General features: G+C 38.9%; 1 protein-coding gene across 9 annotated transcripts in view; it reads right to left on the bottom strand.

Annotated features, from left to right (window-relative positions):
• Window positions 1-23291, bottom strand: part of DMD (dystrophin) — a 2004766-nt gene that overhangs the window by 1397839 nt on the left and 583636 nt on the right. The gene's annotated exons all lie outside the window — the stretch shown is intronic.

Raw genomic sequence — 23291 nt, 5'->3', positions numbered from 1 at the left:
AGAGCTGGGGATGAGGGACTCAGGATGTGGGAAGGGCTCAGGGCTCCCAGATCCTTTTCAGCAGTACTACGTTCTTTTTTCTGTAGTTGTGCATTAGATTTTTTTCCCTTCCAAACTGTAGTATTTTGCACTTGTCTTAGTTGAGTTTCATCTTGTTTATTTCAGACAAATTGTCCAATTTCACAAGATCATTTTGAATTCTAAGCCTATCCTCCAAAGTGCTTGCAATCCCTCCCTGCATGGTGTCAGCTATAAATTTTATAAAACACTCTACTCCATTTTCCAAGTCATTAATGAAAATATTGAATAGTATAGGGCCCAGACAGTCCCCTGCGCAACTCCACTAGATACAGTCTCTCAACTTAACAGCAAACCATTGTACACTCTGAGCACAGTTTTTCAACTTGTTGTGTATCTACCTTATAGTAATTTCATCTAGACCATATATCTCTAATTTGCTTAGGAGAATGTCATGTGGGATTATGTCAAAAACCTTACTAAAAACCAAGACAAATCACATCTATTGCTTCCCCCCCTCCTCCAATGGGCCAATAAACCTTTTCAAGAACAAAATTAGATTGGTTTGGAACAACTTGTTCTTGACAAATCCATGCTGACTCTTCCTTATAATTCAATTATGTTCTAAGTGGATTGTTGAATAATTTGTTCCAGTATCTTTCCAGGTATCATAACTAAGTTGACTGGTCTGTAATTTTCCAGGTCATCTTTGTTCTTTTTAAGTTACTATGCTTGCCCTTCTCCAGTCTTCTGGCATCTCTCCCAACCTCTACAAGTTCCCTAAGATAATCGCTAATGATTTTTAGTTTGCTTCAGCTGGTTCCTTAAGTACCCTTGGGTGAATTTCATCAGGTCCTGCCAACTTGAATACATTTAACTTATTTAAAAAAAATTTTTCACCTGTTTGTGAAGGTAAATGCACACAGCAGTGCTGTCTAGTGGTCAGATGGAGATGTTGTCTTCCTCCCAGGCCTACTTCCTTCTTACTACTGCTCCGTCCTACTGCTGTTTGCCCTTTCAGTGACTCAGCTCCCCAGCCAGCTTAATTTTTGGGGTATTTAAAGAGAGTCCAATAATAGGGAAATCTTCAGGATGAGGGATTCAGGGCTTCCCCCTTGGGGTGGGGTCTCATGGTCCAGACCCTTATAACTTTGCGGTCTTCCCACATCTATGTTCCCCACTGTGTGACAGACAAATGTAGTTATCCCTCTTTAGGGGCTGGTAGAGGAGCCTAGGTCCACCCTCTCTCCTGGGCTCTGATGCAAGGTCTCAATGATAGTTAAGTCCTGCACCCTGGGATGCTATGTGTCTGTCTCCCTGGATCACTTCCTAGTTCCTACCCATCCCCTCTCTTCACAGGGTAAAGTGAAGAATTAAACCCAAAGATAAAGTCTCTAACCTTCACAGAGTCACCCCACTTCTTTGTAGGCTTGGTCAGTTCATTATAACCAGTTCTAAGGCAGCAAGAGCTCTTGTGGTGCTCCTTCCCAAGAGCTCAGAGAGCAGGTCGGCTCAGCTTCACTGCCTGCCACCCACTAAGCTACTCTGCTTCCTTTTTTACCCTCCTCCTCCATTCTGTGCTTGCTATGCAGGTTTGGTGGGCGGTGGTTTCACCGGGGCCCACAGCAGCTTCCTAACCCCTTCATTTCTAGTGAGGGGTTTGTACACCCCATCACTGGCTTGTGTTCCTTCCCCTTGTTGTTAATATTAGTTGTGTTAATCATCCAGTCACAACCTTTTTAAAAAACAAAACAAAAAACAGAAGACAAGTTAATTACCATTAAAACACCCTAGCCTTCTGTATGTGTCTATTGTTAGCTCTCCTTCCCCACCAAGTAGTGGGCCTACACTTCACTTTGTCTTTCTCTTGCTCTGAACTGATTTATAAAACCTCTTCTTGTTGTCTTCTATGTCCTCTATAGGTGAAACTCATTTTGTGCCTTTCTGATTTTGCCCCTACGTACTTGTGCTATTCTTTTATACGCCTTCCTAATTTGTCCATGTTTCCACTTTTTGTTGGATTCTTTTTTGATTTTCAGGTCACTAAAGAGCTATTGATGGAGTCACATTGGTCTCTTACTATTCTTCCTATCTTTTCTTCACATAAAGATAGTATTAAAGGCATAACTGCAAACTGTCTCCTTGAGAAATTGCCAGCGCTCCTTAACTCCTGTTTTCTTCCTATGGGATATTACCTACTAGTTCTCAGAGTTTGTTAAAGTGTGCTTTTTTTTTTTTTTTTTTTTTTTTAGGGTCCTTATTCTGCTGCTCTCACTGCTTCCTTTCCTTAGAAATCATGAAACCTACCATTTCATGATTACTTTCACCCAAGTTGTCTTCCAACTTCAGATTTGCAACCAATTCCTCCCTATTGGTCAGGATCAAGTCTAAAATGGCAGCTGCCTGGTTAATTCCTCCACCATCTGAAAAAAGAAGTTGTCTCCAAACACATCCCAAGAGTAGTTTACTGGAAATTTCGTAGTTTGAAAGAATACTTTTGTAATATATATCTGAGTAGCTGGAACCCCCCCACCAAGATCAGGTCTTCTGTTCTGGATATTTCTGTTATTTGTTCTAGAAATGCCTTATTAACATCTTCTTTTGATAGAACCCTAGCATGACATATCACGTATTATTTTCCCCTTTTATCTTTCGGCTGGACTGCCTCTCACCTCATTCTGGATTTCAGAACAAGGTGTATATATTCTTGATGTACAATGCAAAACTTCCTCCATTTTTTCATCCAAGTTTCTTTGCTGAACAAGCTATATCCCTCTTACCAATATTTCAGTCATGAGATTTATCCACTAACTTGCAGTGATGATAATTAAGTCATAATTGTGCATGTGTACTAAGACTTCCAGTTCTTCCTGTTTATTCCCCAAATAAATTTGTGTATAGAGATTAAGATTTCCTTAGTGTTTTCCTTCTTGTTGCTCCTCTGATCCTAATGTAATTTCCATTCCCCTACCATCACACTGCCAAGCCCTCTGTCACGATCACTTTTTTTATACCTGTGGGCTTTTGTCACATGCCAGCTCTGAACGTAGGTTGGTGCCCTTCTCATTAGGATAGTGGGTTGGTGTCCAAACACCATATTGGGTAATGAAAACAGACCTAAAGAAGAATTTTTTGGGTTTGTTTTTACTTCAACAGACAAAATTAAGCTAACTTGAGTGACATTTACACATCAAGTATAGGGTAAAATCCAGTGCCGTTTATAGGGAGATATTTTTTTCTCCAAAAATGTTCCTGTTTTATCAACCAAAGAATAATGCTGATAGGAGCACAAGAAAGAAAGCAAACAGAGGAGGCTGACCTTGTTGTTAAGGCATTGGACTAGTCTCTGGTGACCTAGTTCAATTCCTTGCTCTAACATGCTTCCTGTATGACCTAGAGAATCCACTTAATTTTTCTTCATCTTAATTTCACATTTGTAAAATGAGGAAAGTAATACTTCCATACCTCCATAAAATTAATAGTAACAAGTTGTTTGGAAACAATGATCCTGGGAGACTGGGATTAGATCACAACAGAAAAAAAAAAATAAGTTCTGCCAGCTAAGTTTCACTGACAATACTTCAGATACTGCACCATGAAGCTTCCAGCTTCATGACTCTAACTCACTGTGTAAGTAGTATTAGGACGCATGTACTAGTCTTTTTTCCTGTGCTGACCATAGGCAAATTCTGCCACCTTTATTCACATTGATTAGTACCTTGCTCCATTAGTAGCCCCACTTCAATTGGACTGTATGGACTCTACAAGGTGCAGCAGAGAATTGGCAGTCCACAGACAGAAGAGGCTAAGGTGGCTTTACGCCACAGTTGTGCACTTCCAATCATAGGCTGCTTTGCAGTCACTGGCAAAATTTACACAGCACTAAGGCCTGATTAAGTTATAGTAGCCTATCACCATTGACCTCTGAGTGAAAGAAACTACCTATAATTTTTGTAAGCAGGGTATGCTGCAGCCCCACTCCTGACATGTCCCTCCTGCCCCAGACCAACCCTTTCCATGCCCCCTAACATCAACGCTTGAAATGGGATCCCTGAAAGTCAACTTTAGGGCTGTTTCCCACAGTACCATTGCAGGGGAAATCCTCCTCCAGCTGGATCTGGAGTTTTTATGCTGCTTCAGCCCTTTTACCTGGTATAAATGGGCCAGAAAGGGGTGACACTCTCACCCTAATATATTTGATTCTTTATATTCTGTATATTAAATATCAATATTCTTCTGGTTCAGTGAAAAATAGAAGATACATTTACAGCTACATTTTCACATAAGGACAGTCAAATATTTTAACCTTGTATCTTTTTCAGTGGCCTGTTCTTATGCAAGTACTACAATCTTTGTGATTTCAGTGTGCTCTATCGTCACATCAGGCTAAAATAATTGACAGCTTTCTCTTTATAAAAGGTACAAAATTCTACTCGTCAACTGTTGTCAGAACTGGATAGGGTTTATAAGATGTTATTTTTTCATTTCTACATTTCTCACCATCACAAGATTTGAGAGACAATGTGGGTTAGGTAATATCTTTTATTAGACCAGCTTCTGTTCATGAGAGACACAAGCTTTTGACGTTACACAGAGCTCTTGGGGCTGAAAAGCTTCTCTCTCTCTCTCACCAAAAGGAGTTGGTCCAATAAAAGATATTACCTCACCCACCTTGTGTTTCTAATATCCTGGGACCAACCCGGTAGAACTACACTGGGTACACATCACAACATTAAGCAGTAATGTGGGCTCTGTTTCCAATAATGGTGGTGGTGTCTATTGCCCATTACCCAACAAGATGATATTTTTGACATTTGTTAAAGACAAATATAAACTATAAAAAAGTGGAACAAACATTTAAAGCTCAAAAGATCAAGAAAAGCCTTTGTTTTAACAAGCTTCATTATTCTCCCTCTCTCTGAACTGTGAAGACTGTTGGAGGAAAAAAAAATTGCTTCCGTGTAAGTCTCTTCAATGGTATCAGAATTATTTGCTTGGAAATAGAATCAGTCAGCTTAGGTGATAGCTCTCAGTTGGCATTGTTAAAAACCTCCCAGAAGAACTACACACAATGGCTGGATAGCATCAATAGACACCTGTCCCTCGCAGGCATCCTACCCTGTAATGTGCCAGCTTTGACTTTGGACAGAACATCTGGGAGGTCCACTATGTATTCAGTGGCCTCTATCCTGTCCAATAGACAGCATGAAAACTAACCTGAAGCACTCTAACTTACTCTATTCCATTCTACAGTTGCTGTCTTTCAAACAACAGTTTCACCAAACATCTTCATGGGCTAAAAGGACCTTTCCTATCTCCTTTTATTCATTTTGGATTATTTATGATTTCAACAAAAGCAAGGGTTCACTACAGCTCATCATAAAATATATTATTTGGAATAATCAGAGTTATTTCTTTATTGAATTAAACCATCATAAAAATGCATCTGACACACAGATAGCCATTGATACTTCACATCTAGTACTGTGTTGTGTAATTATACAATTACCATGTGGACATGACAGTTTTTCTCCTCTCTCTCTCTAAGCAATTTTAGGAAGTAATATTGATATGAAAAACTACTACACCTTCTGCTACTCCATAGGGTTCCCATGGTTATAAAAACTGTAGGATACAATTGGTTAAGTTCTTATATTCTATTTGGTCTCTTTCTTAAAATAATGTGTTCAGGTTTTTCCCCCCACCTAAATTTCTTTGCCTTGCAAGGTATTCTGTCCAGATGATATCAAGAATTTCAAGAGTATGCTACCACGTACTTCCCTATGGGTGGATTAGGCCCACAAAGACCTACATTAAATATGTTTTTTTTTTACGGAAAATGCATCAGAACTCTACAACTTAATTGCAAATGCATAGTACTCTGCCAGAGTTTTCAGCCTCTTCCAGAGAATCCTATGCAAGAAGTACTTGAATTCCTTGGAAGTCTTAGTAAAATGTCTCTGTTTCTCTGTCTAACACTGCCAATTCCGATGGCTGAAAAACCTGCTAGTTCAACCTCCTCTGCTGTGGATGCTGATGAATCCTTTTGGGAGACAGGGAAAGGACACCCGCTGGATCATCTCATGCCAAAATGAAGCTAATTAATATCCTCAAAATAGAACTGTTGCTGGAAAAAATAATGAACAGTGTAATTAGTAGTTCTATGGCAGAAGTATCCTTATGGAGTTATTCTAAAAAACACAAGAGCAAAGAACAACACCCTGTACTTCATTACCGCCTGAGGATATGGTGTATAAAACACAGATACATTAGGGAATGCAGTGTGATGACAATTTTCCTGTATTGCTTACAAGACCAATGTCTGCTAAACAAAATACAAGTAAAAAAGACAGACATGCATTCCTAATGTTGAAGAAATGTTTATTTCACCCCAATGTATTGACAATTCTTCAGGAAGCATTTTACCTACATAACTCCTATGATACTGTGAGGCTCATCTGAGAGTGTGATCTAAATTTTAAGGCCAGTCATGCAGGTTTAAAAAGTTGTTTTTTTTTAAAAAGCACTTTGGTACCTAATTTCCACCCCTCCCCCAATATATACAGTTGATTTAAAAAGGCACGCAAGTTCCACATTTGTGGCAGCTTCTTTCCTTTCTTCTTCCCCTGGCCCCCAACACCTAATTCCTTGAAAGAGTCCAGAGACAAATAAAGTACTAAATTATAGGACAAAGAACATCAGCATGTTTCTTTTAAACAAGAATTCTATGTAACATGCACTTTTATTCGAATTATGAACAATCTGGAGATATTCAAAACATAAGCAAGAGCAGGATAAGATGCTTGGATACAGAGAATACAACCTATAAAAGGCTCAAAGGGCATGCTTTAAATCCTGCCACGCCACCACAAATATTTCCTTTTCTGCCATGGTACAGTATAGGACTTGTTTACATACACATCCGCTACTACAAAACAAATCAACACATAGTCAAGAAATGTTAATATATATTTGTTCCATACCCAATTTAACACTAGACTGGAAAAGCTTTCTAACCCCCTAAATGCAGTCTTCTGCCTCTTGCACTTACAGCCTGTCCTAATCCCAGTCCCACAACCTGCCATCCCAGCGTCCCTCCCATTGACTTCCCTCATCCCAGTCTCCCCAATCCTTTTTGGCTCCACATCCCAGTCTCCTCCAACATACTTGTCCCAGTCTCCTCCATCATCAGACTCCCAGGCCTGCTCCCCATCCTGCCTCTGAATGATAGTCACACTGCTTCCTCCTCCTCTTCACTTTCTTGGTGTCAGCAGGGGAATCTGAGAGCACAAGGGTGTTCAATACCACAGCAGCCTGACAAACAGGAAGAATACTTTCAGGGAATGTCCTGCCCAGCCCCAGCAGTTTTGGGATGGAGCATGCCAAGTGCAGATGTAACGCCGACAGACCCCACTCATCAGCGAGCGGAATCAAAGCAGGGACTTCTGAAGCTTAGTGTATGAGCCTCTAATGCACGAGCTAAAAGCCACCTGGCTCTTAGCCAAGGCTGTAGCAGACTCATCAATCTCTAGGCAAGCAGAGCAGGTCCTTCTGAAACATTTGGATATGTTCCTAATGGTGGCTTGTCTTCAAAGCATTCCAATTAAACCATCCTCAGACAATTCTTGTATATACACATATATATACACACACACACCAGGGTCACTCTCCAGGATTATGGTGGTAATATTGGTTTAGGGAAGAAAAATATTCACATAATCTGTTCATGGACAATTTTTCTGTTCAAGGTTCTTTACAAAGAGAAAGCTGAAGCAAACAGTGTGATCTGGTTCCTGGAGTATCTTGGATTCAGGAGACGGACAGACATGTGGTACCAGAAAAGTCAATCATAGGCCTAGGCTGAGAATGACGACTACCTAGGTCTTCTCTCAGAAGAATGATAACCAGAGATGCAGATTGCCAAAATAGAAAGCAAAGTGGTGTCACAGAAACAGAAATTAATTCTTATTAGGGCCTTTTGAAAATTCTGATCTCATACAGCGACATGCTGCAGTGATACAGAGTTCATATGATATCTCACTCTCTCTCATCCATTGGCAGAATCCTAGCTCTACTTGTATATTCTCTGCTTCACAACTGATGTGTGCAGAAAATCTTTTTTTCCTTGGGGGGGGGGAGAAAGGGAGTAGGAGGGAAGAAGAGTGTGGGACGACCTTCCTGATTTAGTTTAGGGGATGGTTACAAAAAAGAGAAGGCAAAGCATTCACCTGCTGGGACACAGTGATTCACTGAGGTCTCAGAGCACTGTTCCTTCCATAGATAACCGACCTGTTCTGGGTGCAAAAGTCAATGTGTCTGTGATAAATGAAGGAGGGGAGGCGTAGCTTCCTTTTATGGACACCAGCCAGCCAGCAGCTATAAAATCCCTCTTGGGAGCTGTTCTCTAATTGCTCTACCTGTAAAGGGTTACAAAGTCTCACTGCTATGCATAGGTAAAAGGAAGTGAGTGGGCACCTGGCCAAAAGAACCAATGGGAAGGCTAGAACTTTTTAAAATTGAAACAAAACTCCCCTTTTGTCTGTCTGTTGTGGTTCTCCCGGGGAGAGGTGAAGACAACAGCAGCTATGCTGTAAGAGCTTGGGCCAGGTATGAAAAAAATCATCAGTATCATACCTAGAAACTACTAATTTAAAACCCCAGATATGTAAGTAGATCAGGAAATATCTAGGAAGACGTGATTAGGTTTATTCCTTTTATTTTGTTATGGCTTGTGGATTCCTCTCTGCTAACCCCAGGTGTTTTTGTTTTGCTTCTAACCATTAAGCTGGATCTCAAGAAAGGTATTCTTGGTGCTTAATCCTTGTAGTTGCTCTTTTAAAATCTAGCAATAGCCTGAGTTCCCAAATGTATTTTCTATTAATAAAATTTACCGTTTTTAAGAACAGGATTGGATTTGTGTGTCTTAAGAGGTTTGTGGCAACAGCTGATTTCCTTCCTTTCCCCCCCCTCCTCTTCTTTCTCCCCTATTTCTTTCTCAGCTCTTCCCCAGAGGGGAGTGAAAGGGCTTGAGGGTACCCCACAGGAAGGAATTCCCAAGTGCGCCTTCCTGGGCTCTCAAAGGGGTTCTGCACTTGGGTGGTGGCAGCATCTACCAATTCAATGTCAGAGAGAAACTGTAACCTTGGGAGTTTAATACAAGCCTGGAGTGGCCAGTATTAATTTTTAGAATCCTTGCGGGCCCCACCTTCTGCACTCGAAATGCCAGAGTGGGAAATTAGCCTTGACAGTGTCTGATGTGGTTTTCATAATAAATAACAAGAACATAATCAGTCTTACCCCAGAGAGGGATTTTCCAGGGCAGAGCCAAGTTTCTACGTGCACTGCCCATCAGTGGGAGATCAACACAAGAATTTACATAGCAGAAGTCATTTTAACAGCGTAGCTGTTGCACCTGGAAACCTCTCTCACATTGTAATTCAATTTGGTGGGTTGGTGATTGACCTCTTTGACATGGAAAGAGTAAATAAAATGTGTTCTGTAGCCTCAGCGTCTCAGGTAGTGAATTCTCTCTTGCAAAGCTGGCCAAGGTCCCTGGCATAGGTCTTCCCACCATTCTGCAAGACAATACAAAAGATAGGAACAAGAATGACATTGGAGGATAGGCCAATGGCCATTAGCCAAAATGGTCAGGGATGTAATCCCATGCTCTGGGTGTCCCTAGCATCTGATGGCAAAAGCTGGGAATGGATGACAGGGGATGGATCAGTCTTTGTATTCCCTCTGAAGCACCTGGCATTGGCCAGTCAGAAGGCAGGATACTGGACTAGATGAACTATTGGATGACTCGGTGTGGCCATTCTTATAATCTTCTGGATTACTGTTTATGCCTTTCTGGCTGAAGAGGCTTTGGATCTGAGGTTTGATTAACCTAGAATTGGATCTTCTGATGTCTCTCCCTCACAGAGGAGGTCTGCTATTGCAAGATCAATCTTCCATCCAAGACAAAGACAGGTTTAAAATGAATACTTTGATGAAGTGATCATTGCTTTCATGGACCCCAGAAGAGAAGCCAACAAATGTAACTTACTGTACAGGCTGGTGCCAAATCTGCACCAAATTATGTTATGCTAGGCCAAAAAAAAAAAAAAAAAAAAAAAAGTGTAGCTGGGTGGTCACCCTGGGAGAGGGCTGTGGCAGGGCAAAGCAGCAAGTCTCAGCTGATTGGGGAAACAGCCACAGCTGGGGCCACCCCCCCAAATCAGGCCACAGCTGGCCCTATAAAAGCATTGTAAGCCAGGAGCTCAGACAGTCCCTCTCTCGCAGTAGAGAGGGGAAGACCTGGCTGCCCGGGAACTGAAAGGTACTGGAGTAGAGCAGTGCTAGGGAATAGGGCAAGGGAGCCGGTGAGCTCCTGCCTGGAAAATCCCCAGGCTGCAGGTCTTGTCTAAGGCCAAATAGATACTGGGGTTGCAGGGGTGCAGCCTAGGGGTAGGCGGAGGCAGCAGGTTCAAACCCCGCTTGCCGAGGATGAGTGGTATGGAGTGCAGTCTGCCCCAGAGTGTGGGGGCTAGATAAGGACTGTCAGTGAATATGGAGGCAAGGTGGGGATAGAGGGTGTGGATTCCCCTGGGAGGGGAGCACTGCCAGGAGGCAGCACCCAAGCTAAAGTGGCACCAGGGTCCGGGAGGGACACAGGGGCCAGCAGCAAGTGGGACATCGGCCTGCAGAGGGCACTCCAAAGGCTGGACAAGTTAATTCCCTAGACAACCAGCAGGGCGAGTCGTCGCCTCGCTACAGGAAGTAACAAAGACAACAAACAGTGACCTTCTAATGTCATCTATAAAGAGCCATTTTTTTTTTCAGAGCATAACCACACTTAAAGCAAAGTCAGTGGTTTATTCCAGGGATGAGATTCAGCACACAGGCTGACCTAAATTCTGACATATTAAGTTTAAATAAATGTTTAGTCAACCATTTATCTTCCCTTGGGTCTCTGATCCTACCTAAATTAAGCCATCTGTTGGAAAAGTAGGGTTATGAATTAATATGCATTCAAAAAAATATTTACTATACAGAGATTAAGTGCATAGAATCTTTTCCGCCTAGTCCATTTCAAATCCAGACTTCATTCTCCAGGCAATGATTCTAGCTGATTGATTACGTGCCTGATTAAATATAAGTCAGATACCTTCCATATTTCAGCCAAAATGAAATGCAGCAGTCTGAAGTTACCTCCATGAAATAAAAATAGCCCATCTAATAATAATATTTTAGCAGATTTTCTTTAAAAAAAGGTCCATCATCCCCAGAGTAATGACTATACTTAGCACAAGGATGAATTTTAGAACCAAATAGACCAAATTATCTATGGACTTAATAAAATTAAATCAACCTTTAACTATTTCTGAAATTGTCTCAGTTATTAAAGATAAAAGGAGCTGATAGACTCTTCGCTGAATTTTATAAGCAGATGTCCTTCCATATTTTAGAATTTTAATTAGCAATCTTCCATACTCCTGTGTTGCCTGTAATTATAAATTATTTACTCCCAACATTCTAAAAAAATATATATATATATAGCCCAGTTTTATTGATAAATGTTGTCATGCTTAAAGGGTTCATTGATTAATCTAATTAGCTTTAATAAAAAAGCACTGCACATTATTAATACATATATTATGAAATTGTGAACAATCTGCACCCCCCAATTTTGTGGAAAATGGAATCCAAACCCAATTCTGAACATTGTAGCATAGCCAGTCTTTTTTTCTGGTATTGAGTGGCATGAACTGTAGGGAATATTAGGCATCTTCATTAATTATCTGGAATTATCTGGGGGAGAAGGGGAGGAGAAAAAGAGCAATAAAGCAAAATGAAGATTTTGCTAAGTCTATGGGTATTTGAAAGGAGTAAGCAACAGGGAACGAGTCTGATTGTTTAAGGTGGACCAAGAGATGTAATGTGATGAAATTAAGCAAGGGGAAATTTAGAATTAATATCAGGGGGAAATTTCCGATGTTGAGCCAAATAGCCTTCTTTTGTACAAGTCCCCATTGGAGAAGGTCAGGAAGGAAGAAAAGCCCATGGTGTTTTCATTGCAGCATTTTCCCCACATATTTCCATTTGAAAGGGAGAGAGTTTGCTCCTCAGAATCTACAAATCTCAGGAGGTTCCCTGGAGGAAAGGACCATGTGTTCAGGGGTCCTGTACCTCAGCATCTGCCCAAGAACTACCAGCTCCACTGTGTTTACAGAGTAGCCACACTACCACCAACTCTCTCAGCCTGGCTCCAGTGTAACAATGCTATCATTGCCAACCCCCTGCCTCCCTACATCAAGGGGATTTTTACATTCTGGAGTAGCATTTAACAGTTAATGCAGCCTGAGGCATAGAGGAGAAAGTGTGGAACCCTTCAATTCTGATCCCTAAGTCATCACAATTGAGTTTTTATGTTCAAATTCCCATTGTCTTCATTCCTCATATTCTTAACCTGGCAAGAGTTATATAACGGATAACCCATTTAGACCTGCGGGCTGTGGGATAGGAATCATATTAACACTATTTACAATTGTCTTATGTTAGATTTATAACTAGAATACAACACAACTCAAATTTTATATGCTGCATGTTTAAGTCTGGCAGTCAACACAGATGTAAAGAAAATGGAAGCAGGGATTAAAAACTTTAAAATATGCACGTGCACACAAACGTTCCCACTGCCCATTATTAGTTCTATCATGCAACTGCCTGAGAATAGAACTCAAAAATGACAGTTAACTGTACATATGCAAATAGACTAAGGTATTATCCTAACCATTTCCCAACTTCTAATCTTATGATACGAGATGTTTTATGGATGCTCTCCTCATTATGGTCCTTATATATTTTGTTTTAAATCATATCTTGTTTCATTGGTTTTATGCATTTTGTCATATCGAATCATCTGTGAAGACACAAGTATCAGGGGGTAGCCGTGTTAGTCTGTATCTACAGAAACAACAAAGAGTCTGGTGGCACCTTAAAGACTAACAGATTTATTTGGGCATAAGCTTTCGTGAGTAAAAACCTCACTTCTTCGGATGCATCCGAAGAAGTGAGGTTTTTACTCACGAAAGCTTATGCCCAAATAAATCTGTTAGTCTTTAAGGTGCCACCAGACTCTTTGTTGTTTGTGAAGACACAGTTTAGTTGGATTTTTTTATTATTTGTGCTACTGTATTAATGCTAAGAATTATTACTAAAAATAATATAATCTATTCATACCGTGAACTTGTATGTGCTTCCTTTTCTTATACACTTTTTACCTCTATCTACTCTTGAAGAATTGTGTATTTACTGCAATAAATAAAAATATACAAATTGAAAAAACTGAACTGAACAGCATACTAGGAAATATATAGTAGGAAACATTCATTCACTTCCAGGAGATGAAATTATAGAATGCGGCCAAAGATGATTCTTTCCATCTCTCATTTTTGTAATAATCTCACCAAGGGTCTCTAATGACTTCCTGGTCAAACCTCAGGGACTCGTCCATTCTTCTTGACCTTTTTAACTTTCAATACTATCAATTGCTTCCCTTCTCATGGACAACCAGGCACTGTCCTCTATATACTGTGTCTGTAAATTGAATGATCTTCCAGTCCCAAAACGACAGGCCTCCACCCTCGTCTCCTACATGACCCACTTCATCCATGTCTAAAAGCTCTAACTGCCCAGTGGCCTCTTGACCTCCATTTCATAGAGGACAGGAGAATTAGTCCAGGACAAGTATAAATAAAAATCCCTCTGAAGGTCTCAATCATGCAGTTCTTTGCAGATTGCCACACTGCTGTTTCTGTCTGGAGACCAACTACTTCAGTGGAGCTGCACACAGGTGCAGTGTTGCACCAGTATGCAAAGACCCCAATCCAGGAAATCATTTAAGCATATGCTTAACTTTAAGGTTGAAAGGAGTCCATTGAATTCAGTTCATTGCTTCATAAATTTCAAGGCCAGAAGGGACCATTGTGATCGAGCTCGGACCTTCACCAAAAGGTTTCCTAGAGCATATCCTTTAGAAAAACACCCAGTGTTGGCATAAAAATTGCCAGTGATAAAAAGATCCATCACAACCCTTGGCAAACTGTTCCACCATTATAAATTTATACTTTATTTCCAGTCTGAGTTTCTCTAGCTTCAAATTTCAGCCATTGGATCATATTAGACCTCTCTCTGTTAGACTGAAGAGCTGTTGTTAAATAGGACTGTTTGTGTGCTAAGCATGTCCCTGGATCATGGCTAAATGCAGGATCATGGTGGAAAGAGGGTGATAATGTACATCTCCCAGTGCTTCTTACCTTATCTGTGTCAATTTCATGGGGTGAAAAAGAGCTTGCAAGTGCTTTTGAAGAGGCTCCACAGTTTGGGGCTGGCTGTGGCTGGAGACTTGAGCCACAGGAGTAGAGCTAACTGTTGTGTTGGGCCCCTGTAATAAGGGGATCATGCATCCAGGGAAGCAGTCCTGGGGTTAGTGTTCCAGAAGTGAAACAGTGAACAGAAGAGATCTATAGGGAGCGGGGTAGGCTCCTGTGGGAGACCGGTAAGTAAATAAAAGAGTCCAGCAGGGAAAAGCCTGTAGAGTCAGCACTCTTATAAGAGTGAGAAAACGGAGTTGAGACCAGGCGGGATAAAGGACCTTTTGTTTATGCCAACTGGGACATTGAGTACCCTGGGTTTGACCTTCATGTGACTTGGCCAGAATGCTGAGCCACGGATGACACAGTGAGAGGCAGAAAGCCTGTTTTAGGCACTGGAGCAGAAGATACTGCCAACATTAGGTATTGATGAAAGGGGATACTCTAAGGGCATGCACACCTGATAACAGTACAATAGTGCTGAGCGCACTGAGTACATAAATCAATATTTCTAATAGTAATTCCAGAATATTTTTATATTCTTGCACCAGTGAGTGGTAGTTCATTTTTGACCTATATACAGTAATTCCTTTGTTACTCTGCCATACTGATACAACAACTTTTGTTTCTAGGAACTCAATGAATGCAGTGAGAAAGACAGAACACAGTCCACTTCTTTTGACCTTTTGGATTTCATGTCTTTTCAGATCTTTGCTCTTGGAATTTCTTTAATATGTTTTCATTGGATCAAAGTATTTTTTCGGTATATTTTGAGACCAGCTACTCCATGTGCATTTTATTAAACTGGAAACCATTTAACAGGCAACAAGTGAAATCAAGTATATAAAGTTCAGAGGACATACAAATTGTGGGAGGTCAGGTCTCCAACACACAGCTATGTGGCTCACTTAGTAAACTGTGTACAGGCAAACAAACAATGTGTGTTTTAATACAGCTAAATTTAAATGTATACATCTAGGAACAAAAAATGTGGACCATACTTACATGATGGGGGACTCTCTATCCTGGGAAGCAGTGACTCAGAGATTTGAGGGTGATGATGGATAATCAGCTAAACATGAGCTCCTAGTGCGACACTGGCCAAAAGACCTAATGTGATCCTCGGATGTGTGAACAGATTCTCGAGGAGGAGTTGAGAGGCTATTTTATCTTTGTATCTGGCACTGGTATGACTGCTCCTGGTTTACTGTGTGCAGTTCTGATGCCCACAATTCAAGAAGGATGTTGACAACTTGGAGAAGATTCAGAGAAGAGCCACAAGAATGATTAAAATTATTAGAAAATATACTTTACAGTGCTAGACTGAAAGAGCCCAATTTAGTTAGCTTACCAAAGAGAAGAAGACTAAAGGGTGACTTGATTACAGTTGATAAGTACCTTCATGGGGAAGAAATATTTAATAATGGGCTCTTCAATCTAGCAGAGAAAGGCATAACATGATACAATGGCTGGAAATTGAAGCTAGATAAATTCAGACTGGAAATAAGCCATACATTTTAAACAGTGAGAGAAATTAACCATTGGAACAATTTATCAAGGGTCGGGACGTATTCTCCATCACTGACAATTTTTAAATCAATAGTATATTAAGTTTTTTCTAAAATATAGGCTCTAGGAATAATTTTTGGGACGTTCTGTGTCCTCTGCTATATAGCAGATGAGCATAGATGATGACAGTGTTCCCTCCTGGACTTGAAATCTATGAATATATACCGGTATGTAAAAAATATTATTTGTTTTAGGACTATAGAACACTTCAATCTATTCATTTGACAGATGTGTGTTTTATGGAAGTTTCCCTTTTGGTTCACAAACATTTATTTTAAGTGCCTGATCCTGTGACCATTCCCCACACATACCTATTAAATTCAGTGGGCAATTAATTGTGCTGTATGATGACAGGAACAAAAAATATAAATATAGTTACTTATTAATGTGAGCTCCAGTGTGCTACTCAAACAATTTACAAAAGGGTTTTCTGCCCCACAGATATTACTGCTTAACAAATTTTGTTTAAGTGACATTTTCTACTCCATTCTTAGTTGATATATTGGGTATGACAACTACTTCTTAGTGACAGGAAAGTGCTAGAGAAAAATCAAGAAGGGAAGACGTGCTATGCCTTAGTCCTAACCCATGCTCACTCACACAGAGGATGTCTGAAAATGATCACAACAACAAAGCATGTTAGTATATTTAATGACCCACATTTACTATATGTGATAAATGGGTGAGTATATTCCCCCATCTTCAATGTCCCATTTTGCTAAAACAGATTGTAAGCTTAAATAAGGTCCCATTTACCTTGTATTCTGTTCACTTTTTAACCGTTTCAGTGGCTGAAGCTGGAACAAACATCAGTGAAATATGCAGCAGAGTCTTGCAGGAAAACTTAAAGGTGATGGTATAAAACATATTCAGGGAAGCTCAAATTGACACAACATGTACTTTTATGGGGCACTCCCTTACAGCCATCATTCTTGTTACAAATACATTGCCTACTGACTCCATTACCAATCATTTGGTGTCCCCTAAAACAATTTGCACGCAAGAATCTTTGTTAATAGTGTAACAATGAAGTCATATTTTCAATTCCAAATCTCCATTTCTATACCTAAATGACATTATGATTGAAATATAACACTGCACTTGGGAAACTTCACCACATTTTCAAATATCTCCACATGCTTTGTAAGAACCTTAAGCATTTCAATACTCAGGGATATTAACTAACTATATTCACTGATTATTCTTCTGTGTGACATATTCACACAGAATAGGTCATTAAGTCATAGTTTATTCAAATGCTTTTCTGCTACTCAGAAGCAAATCATAAAAAACTAACATGAAAGCTTCCTTAAATGTAATCAAAGCCAAAGTGGATAGTAAACTTTATTGAGAAATAGAATGATCAGCCTGACAAAATTAAGCAGCCGCACGGTGAAGTTATCACAAAATCTTTTTCTTTACAAGTTAAGCAAATACAAAAAAAAGCAGGGAAAAATAGAGCATCCATTACAGCCTGAAGTTTCATTTAAAAACACTTCATTTTCCATATAGTATGAGTGGATTTATTATCACCTTTATGACCTGTGAGGTATTTAATTATGTATAAACTACTTCATAGTCAGTAATTTACAGGTTTTAATAGAAATATTAAGTGACTTGAAGAGTATTGCATTAGTAAGAAGCTGTCAAAAACAGGACCTTCATCTTATCAGTAGGATAATTTAAAACAAAAAGTGCATTTTAATTTTGTGGAAAAGCAATTATGAAAGGAGTTTTAACATATATCACAATGGAGTTACAGATTAAACACATACCCACTTGAAATGCTGAATTTGTATTACAAATCCACCCATATTGGATAAAATCGCTATTATTGTAGTTACAGCTTGCACTCAAAAATAATGGTAATATACAGATATCTGGCTATGCACATTCAATACCACCTAGTCTCATTTTCAAAATTGTGTTAGGTACTGCAGATAGATTGCGATTTCATTTTCTTCACTCAGACTGCAATATGTAGCAGCATAAAGAAAAAGAGCAACTGGAATTGTGCTTATAAGTGAAGTATGGCTTTTTTAATGTTACACCACTTCCACAGATTGTCATGCTTCCACAGCGATGAATGCTTATAGATTAATAAAATTAACGTGTTAGGATGTGAAATAGTGTTGTGGGGAATAATTCAAACCCTGCTCTTTCATATATTTTTTTTAAAAGGGAGTATTTAGGTTTATACAGTAAAGAAAACATTTTCATTAGGAGTTCTTAAAAAGCCTTTTCTATTCAAGCCAGTTCCGTCTAGATTAATATTTTCTCTCTGGCTGCCGTGACATGGCCATTTTGGAAGTTGTGTCGTAGTGACCCACAATATCCAGAAACCATCAATTCTAATTGAAACAGCAATCACCTAGGTAACCACTCGAGTTGGCCAAATGCAGAATATCCTGATAACCTTGATGATAAATGTCAACATTCCATGCAATCTTTATTGATTTGGTAAGCAGTGCTGAGGTAGCCTCAAAGTAACTGAAATGTGGGTTCACTATAGATGCTGATATAAAATGCCCAGATCTTTTGAGTCTAGCAACATTACAGTGTACTTCTTGCTGGGATGGAAATACTATGAAAACAGTCTGACCAGAACCAAAATATGCAAAACTAAAAAAAAATAATAAAAAAAAAATCTTGTGTGGGGAACTTTTTGAATCTCAGAAAAGGAGTGACTCTGCTTCACTTCATATTTTGCATGAAGGCTGAAGGTTTTTTTTTTTTTTTTTTTTTTTAATTACCTAGACTTAGTGGTAAGAATCCACAAATTAGCATATGCATGTTTACTGTACTTATTGCATTAAATTTGAAAATATTAAAATATATATATAAGTTCAGGGCTATCTCAAATTACTTTGAAAACCAATCCCGCTACCCTCCCTTTTCCTTACCAAAGATATCCCTAAAAAACATGACTTGAAAACCATGGTACATTTTTTTAGACATGCCATTGATTATCTTATAAATCTATTTTTAAATATGAATAGTGAACAGTTTAATTAACCTAGCAACTGCATGACTCAGAAGTTTGACAATGGGAATGGAAGCTCCGCCGGATCTACTTTTATTGCCAGCTTTTGTGTCAGACTTCAGAAACCATTGTAATTTCCCAACAAAAGGACCACTGCTAGTGACCTACCAACAGTAGAAAAGCCAGACATAGAAACTGATAAGCTTAAAACCAAGAGATACTAGAAGTATATGGTTGAACAGACAGAGCCCAATAATAATGTTCTACAACCAATAACTTTATTGCTGTGGATTCTACAACTTTTACAGAAACTATTTATGTATATCTATTTTGATACTTGGAACCACAAAGGGGAGTGAAGGGAAAACCCATTTCCTTCCTTAAAAAAAAAAAAAAAATCATGAAGTTACACATTTCTCTTGTGCTGATGTAGCAGAAATTCCCAGGTTATACCAAGCAGCCTTCCTGAATGTGATCAGTAGTACAAATTGCAGCCACTGGCTGATATCTCATCTGAAAAATGTCTATCAACCATGTCCTCTGAACACATTTCCATGCCTTATGGTATTCAAGGAGACAACTATCTTTCCACAGTATACTCCCCTGACGGGTATCCTGTATGGGACTGAGCTCTAGAAGATAAATGAGAAAACTACTGGATACCTATATCATTACTGGGTATATATAGTACAGGAAGGGTAGGCTGATTTACTTATGCAATATAGGGTAGAGATTCTTTTCCTCCCTTCATTGAGCTATAGATAGAAATTGTATGTGAAAAATGCATATAAAGCTATTCATGTGTGTAGAATCTAGTACTGTGATATAGCAGCATATAGAATCAAGATCAAACAGAAAAAGCTATCAAAGGAAAAACTCATTGTCTTTCATTATCACCTAATAAAGGTGCAAAGAACTCATAACACTACTGCAAACTAGGGAGAAGACCACTGAAGACATGAACAAGATAGAGTAAATGATGAAGTTGTAGGAGACTACATAGTAAACCATTAGGGAAGTGGACAATTATTTAGTCCAAAGACAACAGCACAAATATTGTTGTAGGACTAACACAAGTAGGCTCAATCCCTGCAGGCACAAGTTCATTAAAGAAAAGAACCATAACTGTTTATTGCTAGAGGGGAGCACACAAACAGCAACGCTGGCAACAGGAGGTGAAATGCCACATTCACTCAGAATCAGGAGAAGTCACACTTTTATGGGAGGAGCCACATCCTCTGAAGCTGTCTGAGCATGTGTTCTCCCAGGCTGCACAGAAACTCTATTATAATAAAATGAACTCGTAATTGGAAGGCAGGGATCATTGCCCCAAGGCTACAGCACATGCTATAAAACTCACATGCAGTGATCACTTATATGGATTTTCTTCATTTTTCTACTAAATCCAGGGTGATGACGACTCATCTAAAATCAACACTATATAGGAAGGGTATTTTCCCTATCCTACTTAATGCTATGTCTAAAGGCAAGAGATGATGTTACAAGTCAACAAGTCATTGTTTAAACATTTTTAGCGCCACATTAAGCTGAATAGTAAATGCAAGTTGTTAAAGTAAGCAAGATCAACAGAACTATAGGGGCATTTTGGTATAAGACTGAAAAGTTTATCTTCCTCCCCACACCCAAAACTGCTAAAGAAATAATATGAAAACCACCGTACTTTCACAGGACACCCATTTTATTTACTGGGCTATCTTGACTACTTATGGAAAAGCAAGTGAAATATCTGAGTCAAGAAATATATGCAAGCAAGTAGTACCAATTAATTATCAAATTCTGTTAAGTATTAACTTATTTGTTGTATATTTATGGTATATTATATTTTGGTGCTTGTTTAAAAAAAAAAAAAACAAAAAAAAACAATTTGGTTAAAAGTAGTAAAAGGTGAAGTTCATCCCTGGGAAGAGGGCCAACACAAGACCTATGCACCATTAATACCCACTTAAACCTTACTTTAAGTGCCTAAACAGAGGACAGGCCTCATGCTGGCCCTTTGTAGAGGGGGAATTTCACCCTAAATGAGTTTAGTCAGGTTTTACTGACTATAACCGTGCATAGTGATCTGCACAAGTCCGTGTAAGCCTATCACATATATATGTATGTATGTATGTATATATATATATATATATATACACACACACACACACACACACACACCCTCTACCCAGATATAACGTGACCCAATATAACATGAATTCGGATAGAATGCAGTAAAGCAGCGCTCGGGGGGGGGGTGGGGGGGTGGAGGTTGCTGTGCACTCCGGTGGATCAAAGCAAATTCGATATAACGCGGTTTCACCTATAACGCGGTAAGATTTTTTGGCTCCCGAGGACAGCGTTATATCAGGGTAGAGGTGTATATGACAACACAGAAGATGGAGAGAGATTTTTATTGACTGTCCTAAATGGTGAAAGAGAGATACAAGATGGGTGAGATATCATCTTTCATTGAACCAACTTCTGTTGGTAAGAGACACTTTTTGAGCTACACAGAAAGGTAGAAAGAGTGTCACAGCTAAATACAAGATCCAACAGATAATTTTGATACTACTTATGCTAAACTAACAAACAAACAAAAAAAACCCCTTTTTAATAGCAACCCATGGGGCATGTTAGGTATGAGAGGAAAATCACTGAAAAAAAAAAAAAAAAAAAAAAAAAAAAAGGCTAATATCTTCATGTATAATCTCAATAGCCAATATTTGACTGAATAAGAATATTCACTCTTCAAACTGGCTTCCTAGTCAATTGCACGTATGGAGCTACTTCAAAAATAAGAATTATTCTTTCATAACATATGCTATATTGTTACTTTTGAACATGACTTCTGCACAGTAGCGACTCCTTTTCTTTAAGCTGTTAATACTCCACAAAGGCCAAGGCAAACGTTTTCAGTTAATGTAATGTGTTAACAAATAAAACAAAGGTGTTCACAAGTTACATACCTGTTCTTTTAGTACAATAATTCCATGGCATGACAAAGTCATATTTCAGCATTGCACTAGTCTAAGGATTTTATTTCTTTTACTAGTTACTGATATCGTGGCTCAAGAGTTTCATTTTGATTAAGCATTATTCAGAGGATATAGTTCTGTGCTATTGAAAGAATAGATAGATCTAGTTGAGTTTAGTAATAAGTTGACATCATTCTCAAAAAAGATAATTGTTCATTCCAAAAGTTACCTATGCTGATAGCCGGCATAATGGTCAATGGACTTAACTCTAAAGCTGCTTAAATAGATTTTTAAAAACGAACAGATTTGTAAATCAGGACTGAGTTAAGTTTATTACAAATCATTGGATCCTACTATTCATGACTCTCTCAGTAGCCACTGAATATTGACTGTGGATTCCCAAAGTAACAAATATCATGAAGGATTATTTGTCTTACAACTGGTAGCAGACATGCATGATTGTTTTATTCACTATTCTGTTTAAAATGTTAGTCTTCTAGCTAAAGAGCAGAAAAACAAATAAACAGCTATAGCAAACATTACAAAAATGAGTATCTACAAATTATTCATTCAAATTATTTGTCAAATGCTTACAAATAAACATATCAGAAAAAAATGGGACTGGTTGATAAATATTTGCTAACCCTGAAAAGAAGCTAGTTCAGGGGAAAAAAAAAAAATATATACACACACACACACACACACACACACACACACAGAGTAACAAATGGTTCAGTAAGTTCTATCTGAAGCCTTGGTGAAAAAAACAAAAGACTCCATGCTAGGATTTATCTTGAACTGTTTACACTGGGAGGAAATCTTGGCTTCACTGAACTCAATGGAAGTTTTTTCCCCTTGAGTATATGATGAACACACCACTTAACCCAGGAACCAGCAATGTGAATTTATAAAATATATAAATGCCGATGGCTTAATAGTGTAAAAACCTCAACCAGTTTGGAGAGTGAATGAAGTCAAAGTGTGAGACGAAAGTGGCATGCTTCAAATTCAGGAAGAAAAAATACAGTTGCTGCATTGTTCATAAATATCTCCTGCCATTGCAGTATATTTTGAAAATCATCAACCAGGGTGACTTTCTTCTCTCTCAGATAAAGGGAAGTGCACTGAAAATATGTTGGGGCCAAAAACATTAAGGAAGAGGGAGGCCTGGGGGAATATATCTAGACCCTTCCAAACCATATCTACAAAAGGATGTAGGTGTTCACTCTACAGATGTCTTATGCTAGGGAGAAGGTATACATATATGAAAAAAAGACGGGATTTACAAAAATTAGCATTGGCCTAATTCTTCTTCCATTAAAATTGATAGAAAAACCTGGAGTTACACCAGTGCTGATCTGTTTTGAAAAAAATTACACGCACAATGAA

The sequence above is a fragment of the Malaclemys terrapin genome, chromosome 1 (genome assembly GCF_027887155.1).
Source record: "Malaclemys terrapin pileata isolate rMalTer1 chromosome 1, rMalTer1.hap1, whole genome shotgun sequence".
NCBI lineage: Eukaryota > Metazoa > Chordata > Testudines > Emydidae > Malaclemys > Malaclemys terrapin.
This window is presented reverse-complemented; position numbering and strand designations above follow the sequence as displayed.